The 15161-nt window shown below is 46.9% G+C and overlaps 1 protein-coding gene and 1 long non-coding RNA gene across 14 annotated transcripts in view; both read left to right on the top strand.

The window, feature by feature from the left end:
• Positions 1 to 15161, top strand: part of LOC310834328 — a 226369-nt gene that overhangs the window by 9146 nt on the left and 202062 nt on the right. The gene's annotated exons all lie outside the window — the stretch shown is intronic.
• The window catches only part of HIC2 (HIC ZBTB transcriptional repressor 2), a 151104-nt gene that overhangs the window by 114773 nt on the left and 21170 nt on the right, over positions 1 to 15161 (top strand). For 5 of the 13 annotated variants that reach the window (XR_014559068.1, XM_083717333.1, XM_083717338.1 and 2 more), the window contains exon 3: positions 3073 to 3220. The exons of 4 other annotated variants lie outside the window; for them this stretch is intronic. The gene's annotated coding sequence lies outside the window, so the exon portion shown is untranslated. Of the gene's footprint in view, positions 1 to 3072; positions 3221 to 4849; positions 5214 to 15161 lie in introns of those variants that run through there. 4 more of the 13 variants (XM_083717341.1, XM_083717343.1, XM_083717344.1 and 1 more) reach the window with 2 other exon arrangements.

Here is a 15161-nt window from a genome sequence, read left to right as displayed (position 1 = left end):
GGGGATTGAACCTGGAAACAGAATTCTGCTTGTAAAGCAGCTGCCTTTTCCATTGAGCTACAGCCCTTTCCCCATAATATCTGGATACTTTCAGCAAATGCTGCCCATTCATGCATATATGTTGTTGTTTAGTCGTGTCCGACTCTTCGTGACCCCCTGGACCAGAGCACGCCAGACACTCCTGTCTTCCACTGCCTCCCGCAGTTTGGTCAAACTCATGTTGGTAGCTTCAAGAACACTGTCTAACCATCTCGTCCTCTGTCGTCCCCTTCTCCTTGTGCCCTCCATCTTTCCCAACATCAGGGTATTTTCCAGGGAGTCTTCTCTTCTCATGAGGTGGTCAAAGTATTGGAGCCCCAGCTTCACGATCTGTCCTTCTAGTGAACACTCAGGGCTGATTTCCTTCAGAATGGAGAGGTTTGATCTTCTTGCAGTCCATGGGACTCTCAAGAGTCTCCTCCAGCACTATAATTGAAAAGCGTCCATTCTTTGGCGATCAGCCTTCTTTATGGTCCAGCTCTCATTTCCATACATCACTACTGGGAAAACCATAGCTTTAACTAAAGGGACCTTTGTTGGCAAGGTGATGTCATGCATATATACCTAGATGTTAAACATGATGCTGTTGTGGCCTGCAGACTGAAAACAAAGGATGGCTTAACTTAGTGGGGAACTATGCAATGCACACATCTTCCCCAACCCTCGAGCCAGTATATGTCTCCTGCCCTAAATCTGGTACCTATTTTTAACTGATGGTCTTTTTTTCAGCTTTCGGGGTTCTCTCTTGCCAGACTCTCTTTGGGAAGGGAAGGAAGGTCTCCAAGCAGGATTTCTCTTAATCTCTGACCTACTGAGAGCACGTTGCTGGTGTTTGGTTTTGGCGAGTGGGTGATGGTTGCACAAACAGTCCAATAAAAACACCGTCCGTTGACTCTGTACAGGTTTTATGAGTCTAGCAAGTTACCCAAGTCTGGAGAGACTTGTGGCACATTTACATTAGCACTGCTTTTCACCCACTTAATCCAGTGCCTTGCTAGCTACAAAGGTGTTCATTATAACTTCTCTCTAGTGCTGTCTTCAGTGGCTAATGAGATTTTTGGAAGCTGGGACAGGGAGTCATAAAAGGGGGATGGGGAGTATTGTTCCTTGGGATTTAATAATTCACACTAACTATTACTAGCAGCTTCGTCCCTGCGGTTGCTTGGGAATTCTAAGAAGCCACAAAAAAAACAAAAAACCCCAGCTTTGAAACCAGCGGTTAAAATCAGTGCAGTTCTGAAAGATTCACCATCTTTATTCAAAATGGCATCCGGCTGCATCCAAACATAGACTTGTTCCCAGGAAACATTGTGCCAAATTTCTGAAATCTTAAGAGGTGTCCAAATGCATAGCAAAGAAATAAATAACTTTCTGAAAGATAGTAGTAGATGGATAAACGGGATATGTATAATTTATTAGACGCTCTTTACTGCTAAAACTGCTCTTTGTTTGGGCAGTTTGAAGTTCATATTGTGATACCGCTTTCATAATTTTTGACCTGGCGATTTATCACCAATCATGGTGTGTGTGTGTTTGTTTGTGTGTGTGTGTGTGTGTGTTTGTGTGTGTGTGTGTGCGCGCGCGCTGTGCTGTACAAAAAAATTGCAATGTGGGAAAAACCATGAAGCCAGACACTGCCTCTACATAGCTCCATCCTTATTTCAGACATCGTGATATATCAGTATATTGTGATGTTTACCTGGTGGTATATAACGATGTTGAAAACTAGATATTGCCAAGCCCTAGTTCCAATTCAGCGTTAAAGAGCAGGTTTTCCTGAGGAAAGTGGGGTGGGGAACACCTCAGAGTTTTAAAACATGGACCCATGCCTAGAAAAAGTGGGGCATAAGGTAAGTGTGGCTGGGCCTATAAACTCACAAGGACCAGTAAGGTCAGCTTCCATATAAGTGATGGGAAATCCTTTGTCTCGGGTAGCAAAATGCCTTAGGGACACCATGCATTTAAAGCAGTATCACAGTCATGGCGTCTCCCAAAGAATGCTGGGAGATGTAGTCTGTTAAGGGTTGCTAGAAGACCATTCCTCCCATCACAGAGATAGATTTTCCAGAGTTCTTTTAGCAATCAATCCCTCTTCACTGGGAATTCTGGAAATTGCAGCTCTGTGTGTGGAATAGGGGTCTGCTGACAACTTTCAGCACCCTTAAGAGACTCTTGCTCCCGGAATTATTATTCGGTACAAAATCACTAGCCGGAGAGAGTTCAGAATGTGTGTGAGAGTGAGAAGCGGGGGGGGGGGGGGGAATCGCACACTTTGGTTCATTTAAAAATAACACATAGAGCAGCTTTTGCAAAATCGATGTCCTTCAGGTGTTTTAAATATAATGGCCAGCTGTGGTCCCAAACATCTGGAAGGGGCACCAGGCTGGTAAAGATGGCCGTGCCAGTTTTCTGGGCCTAAGTTCAGTCCTTGTTAACTCAAGAAATGGCAAATGTTTGCAAGGAACTCTTGAAACGGTGGATGTTGCTCTTATAACTGGAAAATCCTGAAGAGTCTGCAGAATTAGGGCTAAGGGGAGATAAATTGGTGTTGGGGTAGGGGAGAGGGGAGAGGCAGAGGAGTTGAAGCAGAAGATTTTGGGGGATGATGGCCGATCCAAGGCCTTGTTTAGTGTATGAGAGAACCATAACGTCAGCGGCACGAAATCCTGATTTGTGCATACAAAGTTCCACAGCCCCTTCAGTGATACGTCAAGGTAGCACATGCCTACAGCTTCTCCCTCAGCAGCACATTCCTATAATCCCCTCAAAATGCAGCCCTTGGAGAATATGCTGCATCGAGGACCACATTGAAATAGGTTTGGTAAGGGAGATAATTGCCCCTCGCTCCACCTCCCAGATCTTTTTCCTTCCCTGAGACTCAATAGGGGTTATTTTGCTGATTTTATAGCAATATTGGACTGGTTTCTTAGACAGTCTTCTTTTATTTCTCTCTGTCTCTCTCTTTTCTTCTCTTACTTTTTTTTTTAATGGACGTTTCGATTTTGATTGCAATTTTTTAATTGCATTTAACAGTGATCCCCCGCTGGTTCTTCCTTCAGCATCTCTACCAGCTACGTTCTATTGATGGCCTGTTGTGATTTCAATGGAACATCCTGGGAGGGACCTGGCACGACGGGCACCAGTGGAAGGAGGTGCCTTTTAGCCCAATGTACCTGGCATGGTAAGCGGCAACAAAGCAGGGTTTGCCTGCTATTCTTAAATGCTCGGGGGCTCGACTCACGCAGCAAGGGGGCCACCTTCCTTCTTCCTCCCTCTCTCTCTCCCTCCACCCCACAACCCGCTTCTTTGCACCAATTAGCCCTGCTTCTTCCTCTTTTTCCCCTTGGCATGCCCTTGCTTCACCTGAGCGAAGATCTCAAGGCTTTGTTGAGCTTCTGTCTGCCCTCCCTGAGCTCCCCATGTGTCGCAGGGCCTCCTTCCATTGAGATGCTCCTTTGTTCCATTTGCATAGCGCTTCCATGTCTCGTTGGCTTGCTGTTCGTCTGTTCAGAGTGGGATGGGGAAACCTTTTTTTTTTCCAGCCCGAGAGGGGCGCGTTCCCTTCTGAGCAACCTTCCAAGGCCCACATTGCTGGTGGTGAACGGGGCCAGGAGCCAAAGTGAGCATCTGTTTTACCTCTGTGCAGGAGGATAGTTTCTACACCAGTGTTTCTCAACTTGGGTCCCCGGCTATTGTTGGACTACAACACCCATCATCCCTAGCTAGCAGTAGAGGTCAGGGATGATGGGGGTTGTAGTCCAACAGCAGACGGGGATCCCAAGTCTGAGAAACAAACCCAGCAAAAGCTCAAGGGGGATATGAAGCAGAGCCAGTGAGGGGTGTGGACTGGAGAGGGTTCCAAGGGCCACATTGAGAGACCTGGAAATGTCAAGCTTCCAGGATCTACTTTCTTTTTACTCGTGATGCAAAACAGGTTCAGGTGTGTGTTTACATGTTAAGGTCCACAGTGCCTACTTAGCTCAGGAACTTGTTTTGGGGTATAGCTGTCAACCTTCCCTTTTTTGCGGGAAATCCCCTTATTCCAGCGGGTTAAAGCCTCAGTGCCTAGGACTTGCCGATCGAAAGTTCGGCGGTTCGAATCCCTGCGGCGGGGTGTGCTCCCGCTGCTCAGTCCCAGCGCCTGCCAACCTAGCAGTTCGAAAGCACCTCCGGGTGCAAGTAGATAAATAGGGACCGCTTACCAGCGGGAAGGTAAACGGCATTTCCGTGTGCGGCTCTGGCTCGCCAGAGCAGCGATGTCACGCTGGCCACGTGACCCGGAAGTGTCTCCGGACAGCGCTGGCCCCTGGCCTCTTGAGTGAGATGGGCGCACAACCCCAGAGTCTGGCAAGACTGGCCCGTACGGGCAGGGGTACCTTTACCTTTACCTTTACCCTTATTCCAGCGCTGCTTCCTGCTGCTATCCCAGATTGTTAGATATCCTGTAGACTGTCCCCGGGACAGGTGAGGCTGCTGATCCCTTATTTTCGAGGCTGCTGATCCCTTATTTTCAAATCTGAAAGTTGACAGCTATGTTTTGGGGGTATGAACTGAGCTCACAGTCCTTCCACATGCTCATCTACTCCTGGCGCTTCTTCCGCAACCACAAATGGTATTCAACCAAGTTTTATTCAGAAGAGACCCATTTGGAAATAGTGGGCCTAACTTAGACCACCTTCACACCATACATTGAAAGTGCTGTGATGCCACTTTAAATAGTCTTGGCTTCCCCCTCCCAAAGAATTCTGGGAGCTGTAGTTTGTTAAACATTCTGAGAGTTGCTAGGAGACCCCTATTTCCCTCACAGAGCTACAATTTACAGAGTTCCCATTGAAGGGGATTATTAATCCACTCGTGAGAATTGTAGCTTTTGTGAGGGGAATAGGGATCTCCTAGCAACTCTCGGCACCCTTAGCAAACTACAGCTCCCAGAATTTTTGCAGGAAGCTATGACTGTTCAAGGTGGTATGAAAAAGGCCCTTAGCGGCACTGGATTACCCAATGAGCAAGATTAAGCAAGTGCTCAGGACACCAGCAAAGCACGGGCACAAAAGAAAGGTTTTTTAATACATATTTTTAAGGATTTGACATTTGTTGTTTCAAAAGTCAAAATAGTCTTCATGGAGAAAATCAGAACTATTTTTAGACTTCCACTACACAATTTTATTTTATGGGTTAGTATTATTTCAAATTACTTGAGGGGGCATAGGGGCTCTAAAGGTTTTAAATCTGGATGTGGGCCTTAGCCATGTTCATTATTTTCAATGGGTCTACTCAGAATAAAGCAGCCCAGATCAGCAGGTTCAGGCTAAACCATTAACTATGCTTTGCAATGTGCAAACTGGGCCAGCATGTCTCTTAATCCCATTGCATTTTTAGCACACACAAACAGGGTCCTCAATGGAAGAGAATCTGTTGCAATTTCTTCCACGAGAAGAAAGGAGCTGTTGACCTCCTGGCTGCTTAACAATGATAGCTGACCTAATCATTCAAGAGGGCCAAACTGCATGTCAATTTTAAGTGTGCATTTTTAAAAGCACACGGGCTGCTATCTTTCCCAAAATTGTTTTGGCAGAAACTGAGATTGGTATAGAGGCCCTAGTCTGGGTTGGATTCATAATGCACAGAGAAAGTTATCTCTTCCCGCTGAGACTCGCACTCTGAAGGTCCTCTTGGCAGCAACTGGGGAGTGGTGGTGGTGGTGGTGGCGGCAGGAATAGCAGCTTGGAGGAGGATAGAGGATTGTTGACGGGGAAATGGTGCAGGAAGAAAAGAGCTAAGAAGCAAAATGCCCTCCCTGCAAGCTGTCATCCAAGGCCTTACACAGCTGCTTTTTCTGAAAAAAAGAGAAAAGCGTAATTGACTGTTGTTGTTGTTTTTAAAATATGCCTGACGTATACTTCAGCTCTTAAGATTTACACATTATGCCTCTGAACGTCATTTTCTGGGAATCGCAAGTGGGGAGAGCGCTGTTGTGCTCATGTCCTACTTTCAGGCTTCCAAGGGGGGCGTCTGGTTGGCCAGGGTGAGAACAGGATGCCAGGCTAGGTGGACCCACTGGCTTGAGGAGGAGAGGGCTATTGATGGACACTAGCCATGATAGTAGGGACGCGGGTGGCGCTGTGGGTTAAACCACAGAGCCTAGGTCTTGCTGATCAGAAGGTTGGCGCTTCGAATCCCAACGACAGGGTGAGCTCCCATTGCTCGGTCCCTGCTCCTGCCAACCTAGCAGTTTGAAAGCATGAAGTGCAAGTAGATAAATAGGTACCACTCTGGCGGGAAGGTAAACGATGTTTCCGTGTGCTTCTCTGGTTCACCAGAAGCGGCTTAGTCGTGCTGGCCACATGACCCGGAAGCTGTACGCTGGCTCCCTCGGCCAAAGAAGCGAGATGAGCGCCGCAACCCCGGAGTCTGCCACGACTGGACCTAATGGTCTGGGGTCCCTTTACCTTTAGCCATGATGGTTATACTCTGCCCCCATGGTCGGACGCAGTTGTGCTTCTGAATCCCAGTGGCTGGAGACCACAGAAAGGGAGAGTGCTAGGATCCTGCTTGGAGGTTTCCCACAGGCATCTGGTGGCCACTGTGAGAACAGGATGCTGGACTAGAAGGGCCATTGGCCTGATCCAGCAGACTCTTCTTATCTTCATCTAGAGTCTGCCTTATACCAAGTCAGATCACTGGTCCATCCATCTCAGAATAGTCTACATTGACCAGCAGAGGCTCTCCAAGGTTTCTGACAGAGGTCTTCCATCAGCTGGACATGCCATTGAGGATTGAGCATAGCACCTTCTGCATGCACAGCAGATGCTCTGCCGCTGAGCTGCACCCCTTTCCCCTACGGGACTGCACAACAGACACGTTTGGAGGGTTTGCTTCAGTTGCTGGGCACAGGCATGCAGCTTAACATTGTAGGCATCAAAGCATCAGAATCTCTTTCTATTCCACTCCCTCCTTCTTCTGGGCACATATTCCTTGCCTTGATCTTTGTAATGTTCTGGGCACCACTGTAAGCGCAACGTGACTCTCCTTTTCCAGGAGGGAGAAGAGGATGCAGGGAATGGGAAGCGGAGCCAAAACAATTTGGCAGAGAAATAGTGGGCACAGTCTTTTTTTCTTTAGTCAGCAAATTGCATGGCAGGCGGCCACTTCAGCCTTCCCCTGCTTCTGAAAATGAGGGTTGCTGTTGGGCTTCGCTCACCCTGGGCATGCTGCGTGGCGTTGCTTCGGCGTCGCTGTTTGGTGTTTTGCTGTGCAAAGATTGAGGGACGACTTTTGTGCCTGGAATGCAGAATCATGGAATTGTAGCTTTGGAAAGCGACCCTTACGGGTCAACAACCCCAACCTCCTGCAATGCAGGAATCACAGCTAAAAAAACCCTGACAGGTGGCCACCCAACTTCTGTCTAAAAACCTCCAATGAAGGAGAGTCCATCGCCATCACAGGTAGTCTGTTCCAGTGTCAAAGAGCTCTTACTGTCAGAAAGTTGTTCCTGATGTTTAGGCAGAATCACCTTTCTTGTCATTTGAATCCATTGGTTCAGGTCCTTGCCTCTGGAGCAGCAGAAAACAAGCTTGCTGCATTGTCCATGTGGCACCCCTTCAGATATTTGAAGATGGCTGTCATATCACCTCACCTCCCCCAAGTTAAAACATACCTCAACCGTTCCTCATAAGATTTGGTTTCACTCTGGGTCAACTTGGTCACTCTTCTCTGCCTTATTCCAAGTTAGATCTGAGTCCATCTAGCTCAGTGTTGTCTACAGTGATTGACAGCCACTCTCCAGGATTTCAGGCAGGGCACTCTCCCAGCCCTACATGCAGATGCTGGGACCTTCTGCATGCAAAGCAGACACTAACACAGAGCTATTGCACCTTTCCCAGTTCTGGCCAAAGTTTCCCCATCTCCAGTGTAAACACTAAAATTTTAGCTCTGTGAAATGCTTGCAGAGGGATAGTCAGATGTGTTCTGCAACAAAATTTTGCAGTGTGTCCTCACCTCCCAGCAGGAATGGTTCAGTTGGGAGTTGCAGCCAACCAGTCTTGGACCTCTCCCAAGAGAATCCATTCCATCTCTCCTAGTTTCAACTTTCTGTTCTGACACTCAGCATTCCAACCTGTCAAGTTCTCGTTGGATTGAATTTTGGGGATTGTTTTATTTTCTTGCACTTCTTCAAACCTTGGAAGTCGCCTCATCCCTTCTGAGTGGCCCTATTTTGGCACTCACCATTAGAGAGAGGGATTGTTTTTGAGTACATGCAAGTGCGTGGGTGGTGATTTTATGAGTGTTGCATGATTTGTTGTGCAGCAGTAGGGTTGTGTGCTGTGATAGAGAAGCATGAGATAACTTTCTGAAAAGAAGAAAGCCCTTTTTGGAGTGCAGCCCCAGCACTGAAAACACCTGGCTGATGTGCACCCCCTCCCAACTCACAGTCTCTAACTTTACGCAAACTCTGGCTTCTATCTTCTCTGCTGTAATCTTAATAGACGAGCATTCTCCGACTCTGCCTTGAGGTCCAGCATTTTGCCTGTGCTTGCAGAAGAAACTCTGCTTTGCTATAGCAACGTCAGCAGCAAGGCTATGGATGCTTCTGCTGGCTTCTCTGTTCTGTTAATTACTTCGCCTTTGCTGTCAGATCAGGGCCCTGGGAGAGAAGGCACCAGGAACCTTTTGAAGAGGGCCAAGATCACACAGTGTCGCCTTGCTGGATCAGAAGAAAAGGCCCATCTTCCCCACGGTGGAAGCAGAACCCTCTGGGAAGCCCCCAAGCAGGGGCTAAGGAGAATAGCCCACCGTGTCTGCCACTGCCCCCCAGCATTGTAAATTAGAGTCTCTGAGCTGCAACCAGCTCTTCTCAGAATTAGGCCCATGGACGTTAACGGACATGACTAAGGCGTTGTCCTCCCTTCCTTTTGTGCCACAGGTCTGGGCTTCCCAGGCCTGTGTCCAAGTGTGTTTTGTTTGTTTGTCCTTTGTTATTGTCCCAGTGCTTTTTCCCTGGGGAAACCCGCATTTTAGCAATAAATTGGAGCAGACAGCATTTTCCACAGATTGTTTTTTGCTCCGATTCAGCAGTAAAACGGGGGCTTTCCCAGGAAATGCACTGGGTGGGGTACGGGGGGACCGTTAGGAGATGAACCTGGAAAGCCCAAACCTGTGCCTAGAGAGCTGAAAGCAAAGGTGAGTGTGGAACTTAGGTTTATTCAGATGGTTTTATTTTAGTAGAACTTAATTGGAGACAACCCTCCATTTATTAGTGGCTGTTAAGTAGGCACTGTTATGAAAATGTATAAAAAAGGCAAAATTATGATCAGTTACCTGCCCTTCACCTTAAGATCCCAGGGCAGGTTACAACTTTAAAACACACTATTAAAAAGTTTTAAACAGCTTGCAATTACAAAAATAAGGTGGGTCTTAATAAAGCCAGGGTAAGGAGGTGTGTCTTCCCCTCTGATTTTTTTAAAAAGAACAAAAGCAAAACCTCTTAAACTGGTGTGGAAATGTGAAAATCTGAATTTTGGACTGGAAAAATGAGACACTGAAGTTTAACAGATTTGCCCATCCCTTACCTCTGGCTGACCCATCTAAACCGGAGGCTGAACGTGGGATTGTGAAGGTTTCTGTAAGCAACGTGCCACTCTTTCCCCTCGCTTCCTGTTTGCGTGGAGCTTAATCGCCTCTCCTCTGGGTTGTTGATGTAGCTTTCTCTCTTTGCATGTTAAGATATTTATCTTGAGCGGAGCCAGCTTGGGATGGAGTTTCTCAGCATCTGTATCCATTTCTCCCACCCACAGTCAGGCTTTCCTAAGTGAAACTGGCAGCTCTGCTCCACTGCCCTATGTCAGCTTGCTTCACTCAAGCGCCTCTTGACGCAACGCCTAGACTTAAACTCCCACCCTGCCCAAGAAAACGTCCAAAGCGTATATCTCTGGCACCTAATGGGACATGCATAGCCCATCTTTCCCCTCAAACCCTAAAAACGTGCATATGTTGGGGAAATACCCAGTGCTTTGAATGTAAGTAGCAGGTGTGGAAACATGCTGATCTTTGGGGCATTGTTTTCTATGGTTTATTAGACATTAAAGGTAAAGGTAAAGGTACCTCTGCCCGTACGGGCCAGTCGTGTCCGACTCTACGGTTGTGCGCCCATCTCACTTAAGAGGCCGGGGGCCAGCGCTGTCCGAAGCTGCTCTGGCAAGCCAACACCAGTGCAGCACACGGAAACGCCGTTTACCTTCCCGCTATAAAGCGGTACCTATTTATGTACTTGCACTTAGGGGTGCTTTCAAACTGCTAGGTGGGCAGGAGCTGGGACCGAAAGACGGGAGCTCACCCCGCTGCGGGGATTCGAACCGGCGACCGTACGATCGGCAAGTCCTAGGCACTGAGGTTTTACCCACAGCGCCACCCGCGTCCCTTATTAGACATTAGGTATTAAAAAAAACCTTGTAAGGAGTTTGGGACTGGAAACAGGAAAGGACAGGGGTTGGGGGAACTCTTGAGACGAATACAACGTGGGTTTAAGTTGAATGAATATGGCCAGGATCATGTGTGATATTCTGCATCTCCACTTCTTCTTTTCTTATTGGTTTTTAAAATTGCAAATATAACAGGAAGAAAAGTGAATAAATAAATAAATGTCAGCACACATGACCCCTATTCTCCTCCAAGAGGTACAATTTCCAGAGTGCTTTAACAATCAGATCCTCTTCCCAGGTTACTCTGGTAACTGTACCTGTAAACAGAATGCTCATCTTTCATAGAATTGTACACTTGGGAGAAATCTGGTCCAACCCCCTGCAATGCAGGAACTCTGCCTACAGCCATCACTGGGTGGGCTCCCTAACTACCAGCCTTACAGTTAACAGCCAGACGCATTTTAAATAAAAACACACAATCTACTCATGTAAAAACACCAGGCAGCCCCCACAAATAACCCAGAGATGCATTTTAAATAAAAGGATACATTCTACTCATGTATAAACACCCTGATTCCCGGACCGTCTGCAGGCCAGATTTAGAAGGTGATTAGGCCGGATCCAGCCCCCGGGCCTTAGTTTGCCTACCCATGGGAATGATGGTCTCTTAACAATAACTCTCAGCACCCTTCATGAACTACAGTTCCCGGGAGTCTTTGGGAGAAGCCATGACTACTTAAAGTGGCACAGTAGTGCTTTAAATAGATGGTGCGGATATAGCCTTAAGAGTCGTGGTTACGCTTCCTCTGCATTGTTGGTTTGGTTGGTGAAATGTGCAACCTGCCCTCCTTCCACTTTGGAGCTTAAGAAGTGCTTGCATGGGGTTCCCAGGTGGTTCTCCTGTCCAGGCCCCTCCTCCTCCAGCAGCGTTTCTGTGTTTCTCCATCTTTGCTTTGGAGGCCCTGAATTTGCAGGTTTGCCTTCAAGTTTCACATCCATGGAAGCTCTCCTGCCGGCTGATGGAAGTACAATTCTGGTTTTAAAATAAAAATAAAGATCTGGCTTTGTCAACCTTTTTTCCATTTGGCAATGGCATTTCCTTTCGGGGCTGGGCAGCTTATGCTAAGACCTCTATCTGCTTCTTTTCATCCTTTAATTGTGCGTTGAAATTTTGGCCAGCGGCCAATGCTTTGGCATGTGTCTAATGCGAATGCAGCAATTCCTGTAGGACCAGTAATGCAGTGGGCAGCCTGGCTGTATATATTAGCTCCCTGTTTCCAACCTATCTGATTGAATAGCGCTGTTTATAACCTGTATACTCCTACCGCAGGTTGATTCTCTTGCATTGCCTTTACATATTTTTTTGCACCTCTCTCTCTTTTAACCCTACGTTGAAGGGTTGTTGCAAACTAGCACTGTATGGAGCAAGGAGCAGCCCGCTTATTAAGGTCTTCCTCAGAGGCCCCACCCCATGTGCCATGCTCTGGCAACTCCTTGGGTTAAGGCCTTTGCAGCAGTGGGGACCAAACTGTGGAACTCCCTTCTTCAGTAGAGCTGCATTGCTCATTCACTGCCGTCCTTCCGGCACTCAGGTGCTTTCTAGAGCCTGCTTTGGACAACATAGTACGCCAAACTGACTGACTGCAGGAGTGGGGAACCTTTGGCCTTCCAGTTGTGGCTGAACTACAGCTCCCATCAGCCCCAGCAAACATGGCCAGTAGCTAAGGATGATGGGAGTTGCAGTTCATGAGCAGCTGGAGGGCTGAAGGTTCTCTACGCCTGCCTTACTGGGACAGCACAAAGACATGGGCTCCTGGAAAGCAGCTTGCTGTTGGTTTCTTCTTACCTGTGCCTTTTTTCTTTTTTACTGCTGCACAGCATGGACTGAGTGGTGTTTTAGAATCATAGAATGGAGAAGGGACCACGAGTGTCATCTAGTCCAACCCCCTGCAATGTTTGCCCAACATGCCCAACATGGGCCTCAAAATCACAACCCTAAGAGTAAGAGTCTCGTGCTCTACCAACTGAGCTATCCAGTTGATTATAACTTGCCATTGTGTTCTCTCCTTCCCTCACTCCCCGTGGATACAGCTTGTGGCTAGTTAGGAAAGAATGTTAACCAGGAATCCCAGTCTGGATGACAGAATAAGTCAAACTTTGGCTTGGCTTAGCTTGGCGATGGAAAAACAGGACCGTGAAGGAAGAAAAAATCTGCAAACTCTTCTTTAGGAGTTCACATGTTTGTGCTGTTCCAGTAGCTGGGTGTACTGTGTTGTGTGAACCAGGCCCCAGAGCCTTTGGAGTTTTGTGGCAAATCTATTTTTGTTTTGTTTTTACTCTGCTCTATTCTGTCCTTTAATTTCTAAAATTTTACATCAATGTATTTCACATGTTAATTCATTTCACATATTTACGGGCCGCTCTTCACCCGAGCAGTCTTGAGGCAAGGTGCAACCAAATGTTTTGAAATCACAATAATTATACAAGAGCAAAGCAAAACAATCCTAAATTCTCAACAGCCAGAGAAAAGCACAGCAAGGTTAAAACAAAAATGCAGTCAACAGGAACAAATCACAGTGCATCTTGCCCTTCCCCCAAGGCCTGGACAAATAGGTGTTAAAAGGCATTTCCATAAATGTGGAGCCACCACAAAGTCGGCCCTCCCTTCACAAAATGCCAGTAAAAGTACAGTTGCAGAATAAATCAACAGAACTAAGCAATCATGGCAGCATCAAATGTTTTTAAGAACATCCGGCAAAAGGCTTGTTTTAAAGCATTTCTGCCCTTCTCTTCAGCTTATAGAGCAATAAAAAGCTGCATAGGCCCCACTGCCAGCCACAGCACAACAGGAAAAAGGGAGGCGGGAGAGAGAAAAACAAGCAAATTATTAATGTTACAATGAAAGAGTGTACATTATTTTTAAATGCTGGTGCCTAAAATGTACTAGCATATGTGCCAGATGGGCCTCTTCAGGGGGAGAATTCCACAGTTGAGGCATTGTGGGGTGGGAGATTTCTGGGTGCCCCCCCATCCCAGTTCACCACACAGACTGAAACAGATGGGGCTGATTCATTTCATTTTTCTTTCTTTCAGCAAAAAAAATGCACACCTCTGTTCTGCCTTCCTGCCACAAATGTTGCATTCACCCCCATGAGAAATTCCTTGAGCATCCTTTGTCGGAGGGCGATCCCCGTTAATATTCTCCCTTTTCATGTATTTCTCTGTGCACCTCACTTGGGAGTGGGGTGGGCGGTTTGTCCCACCTTTTCTTCCAGCGAGTAAAGGAAGAACAAAGGGAGGGGTCTGTCGTTCTACAGCACTCTTGGTAATGATACCTAGGCATTTTTCTAAGACAGAAATGATAGGAAGTCCAGCTCCTACAACCCTTCCATGCTGTTCATGTAATGACGATTCACTTTGGTTCATTGCAGAGCGCTGTTCTGATATGCAACCCCCAGGTTTTGACTAGGTATCAATGCAGATCTTTTCAATTTTTAATATCAGGACTCTGCCATACTGCATTCCTTGGGGAGGGGGCTGGCAGACTTGAAGATATAGAAGTACTGTGCATGTTTCACAAAAGGTTTCATCCTGCTTTATTTCAGTGGGCTGGGAAGCACCTTTTATAACCCATCGTAAAGGCCTTGCAAAATGCAGTTTCCTCTCTCTGCTGCACCTTAATTCTGGCTCTCCAAGGCTTGGTTTGGTTTCATTCTTGGATAGTTTGGTTTTGATTACATTTTATGATGCTGCCTTTCCAGGGCCCCAAAGGTGGTTCAGAATTAAACCGGTTCATTAGGGTCGGATTTGTTTGTTAGTGTTCATTAGGCTCAGCATTTATAAGCAGGCCAATTTCCCGCTATGTTCTGGTAACTGTCTCTAGTAAATCACTGTCAGTGTTTGGTCTTGCGCAGGGAATGTTGTTATGTCTGTTACGGATAAATCTCTGAGCTGTGGACCAACTGCATCTTGATGATAACATGCACTCACTTAGATTCATTCATATGGATGTAAAATGGCTGGCCACTGCTTTCCTTCCACCTGGCATCACTCTCTCTTCAGGTAGTAAACGCTGATAAATGTGTTTTCAGTTGCAGCAGCTATGCCTTCTAATAGCAAACTCAGCTGGTTGACTTCCTGTCACACAGGAAGCAAAATGGAACCTTTCTGAAATAGTTGCAGTTTATACATTCTGAGTCCTCTAGACATGCAGAAGACCGTAGGTCTGTGCATTAGAAGAGGGAGTTGGGCGCAGGCAAGTCCTTCCCGCGATATAATGCCAGGTGAAGGCACCACCATGCTCTGGCTCTGGGCAATGTATCACCCAGGCCTACCATGTATGCTCTTTTGAGCTCCTTAGAGGAGAGGAGGGGTAGAAATGAAATACATACACTAGCAAGAGAACTACCTGCAGGGATGGGAGACCTTCAAGACATGCAGTGTTCTATACTGGGACCCTAAAAGCACCTAATTGTGTATTTAAAAAGATAAATAAAATCTGGGCAGTGTTTGAAATGCATGTAGCACAGGGATGGGAAACCTGTGGCCTTCCAGATGTTTCCATCATCCCTACCAGCCACTGTGGCCAGGGATGATAGCAGTTTTAATCCAGCAACATCTGGAGGGCCACAGGTTCCTTGAGGTAAGAGATGCTGGTGCAAGTGGCCAATGGGCTCACTGTTTCGTTCTGTTTGCTTCTCTCTT

The sequence above is a fragment of the Podarcis gaigeae genome (assembly GCF_964106915.1).
Source record: "Podarcis gaigeae genome assembly, chromosome: 16".
Lineage (NCBI taxonomy): Eukaryota > Metazoa > Chordata > Lepidosauria > Squamata > Lacertidae > Podarcis > Podarcis gaigeae.
This window is presented reverse-complemented; position numbering and strand designations above follow the sequence as displayed.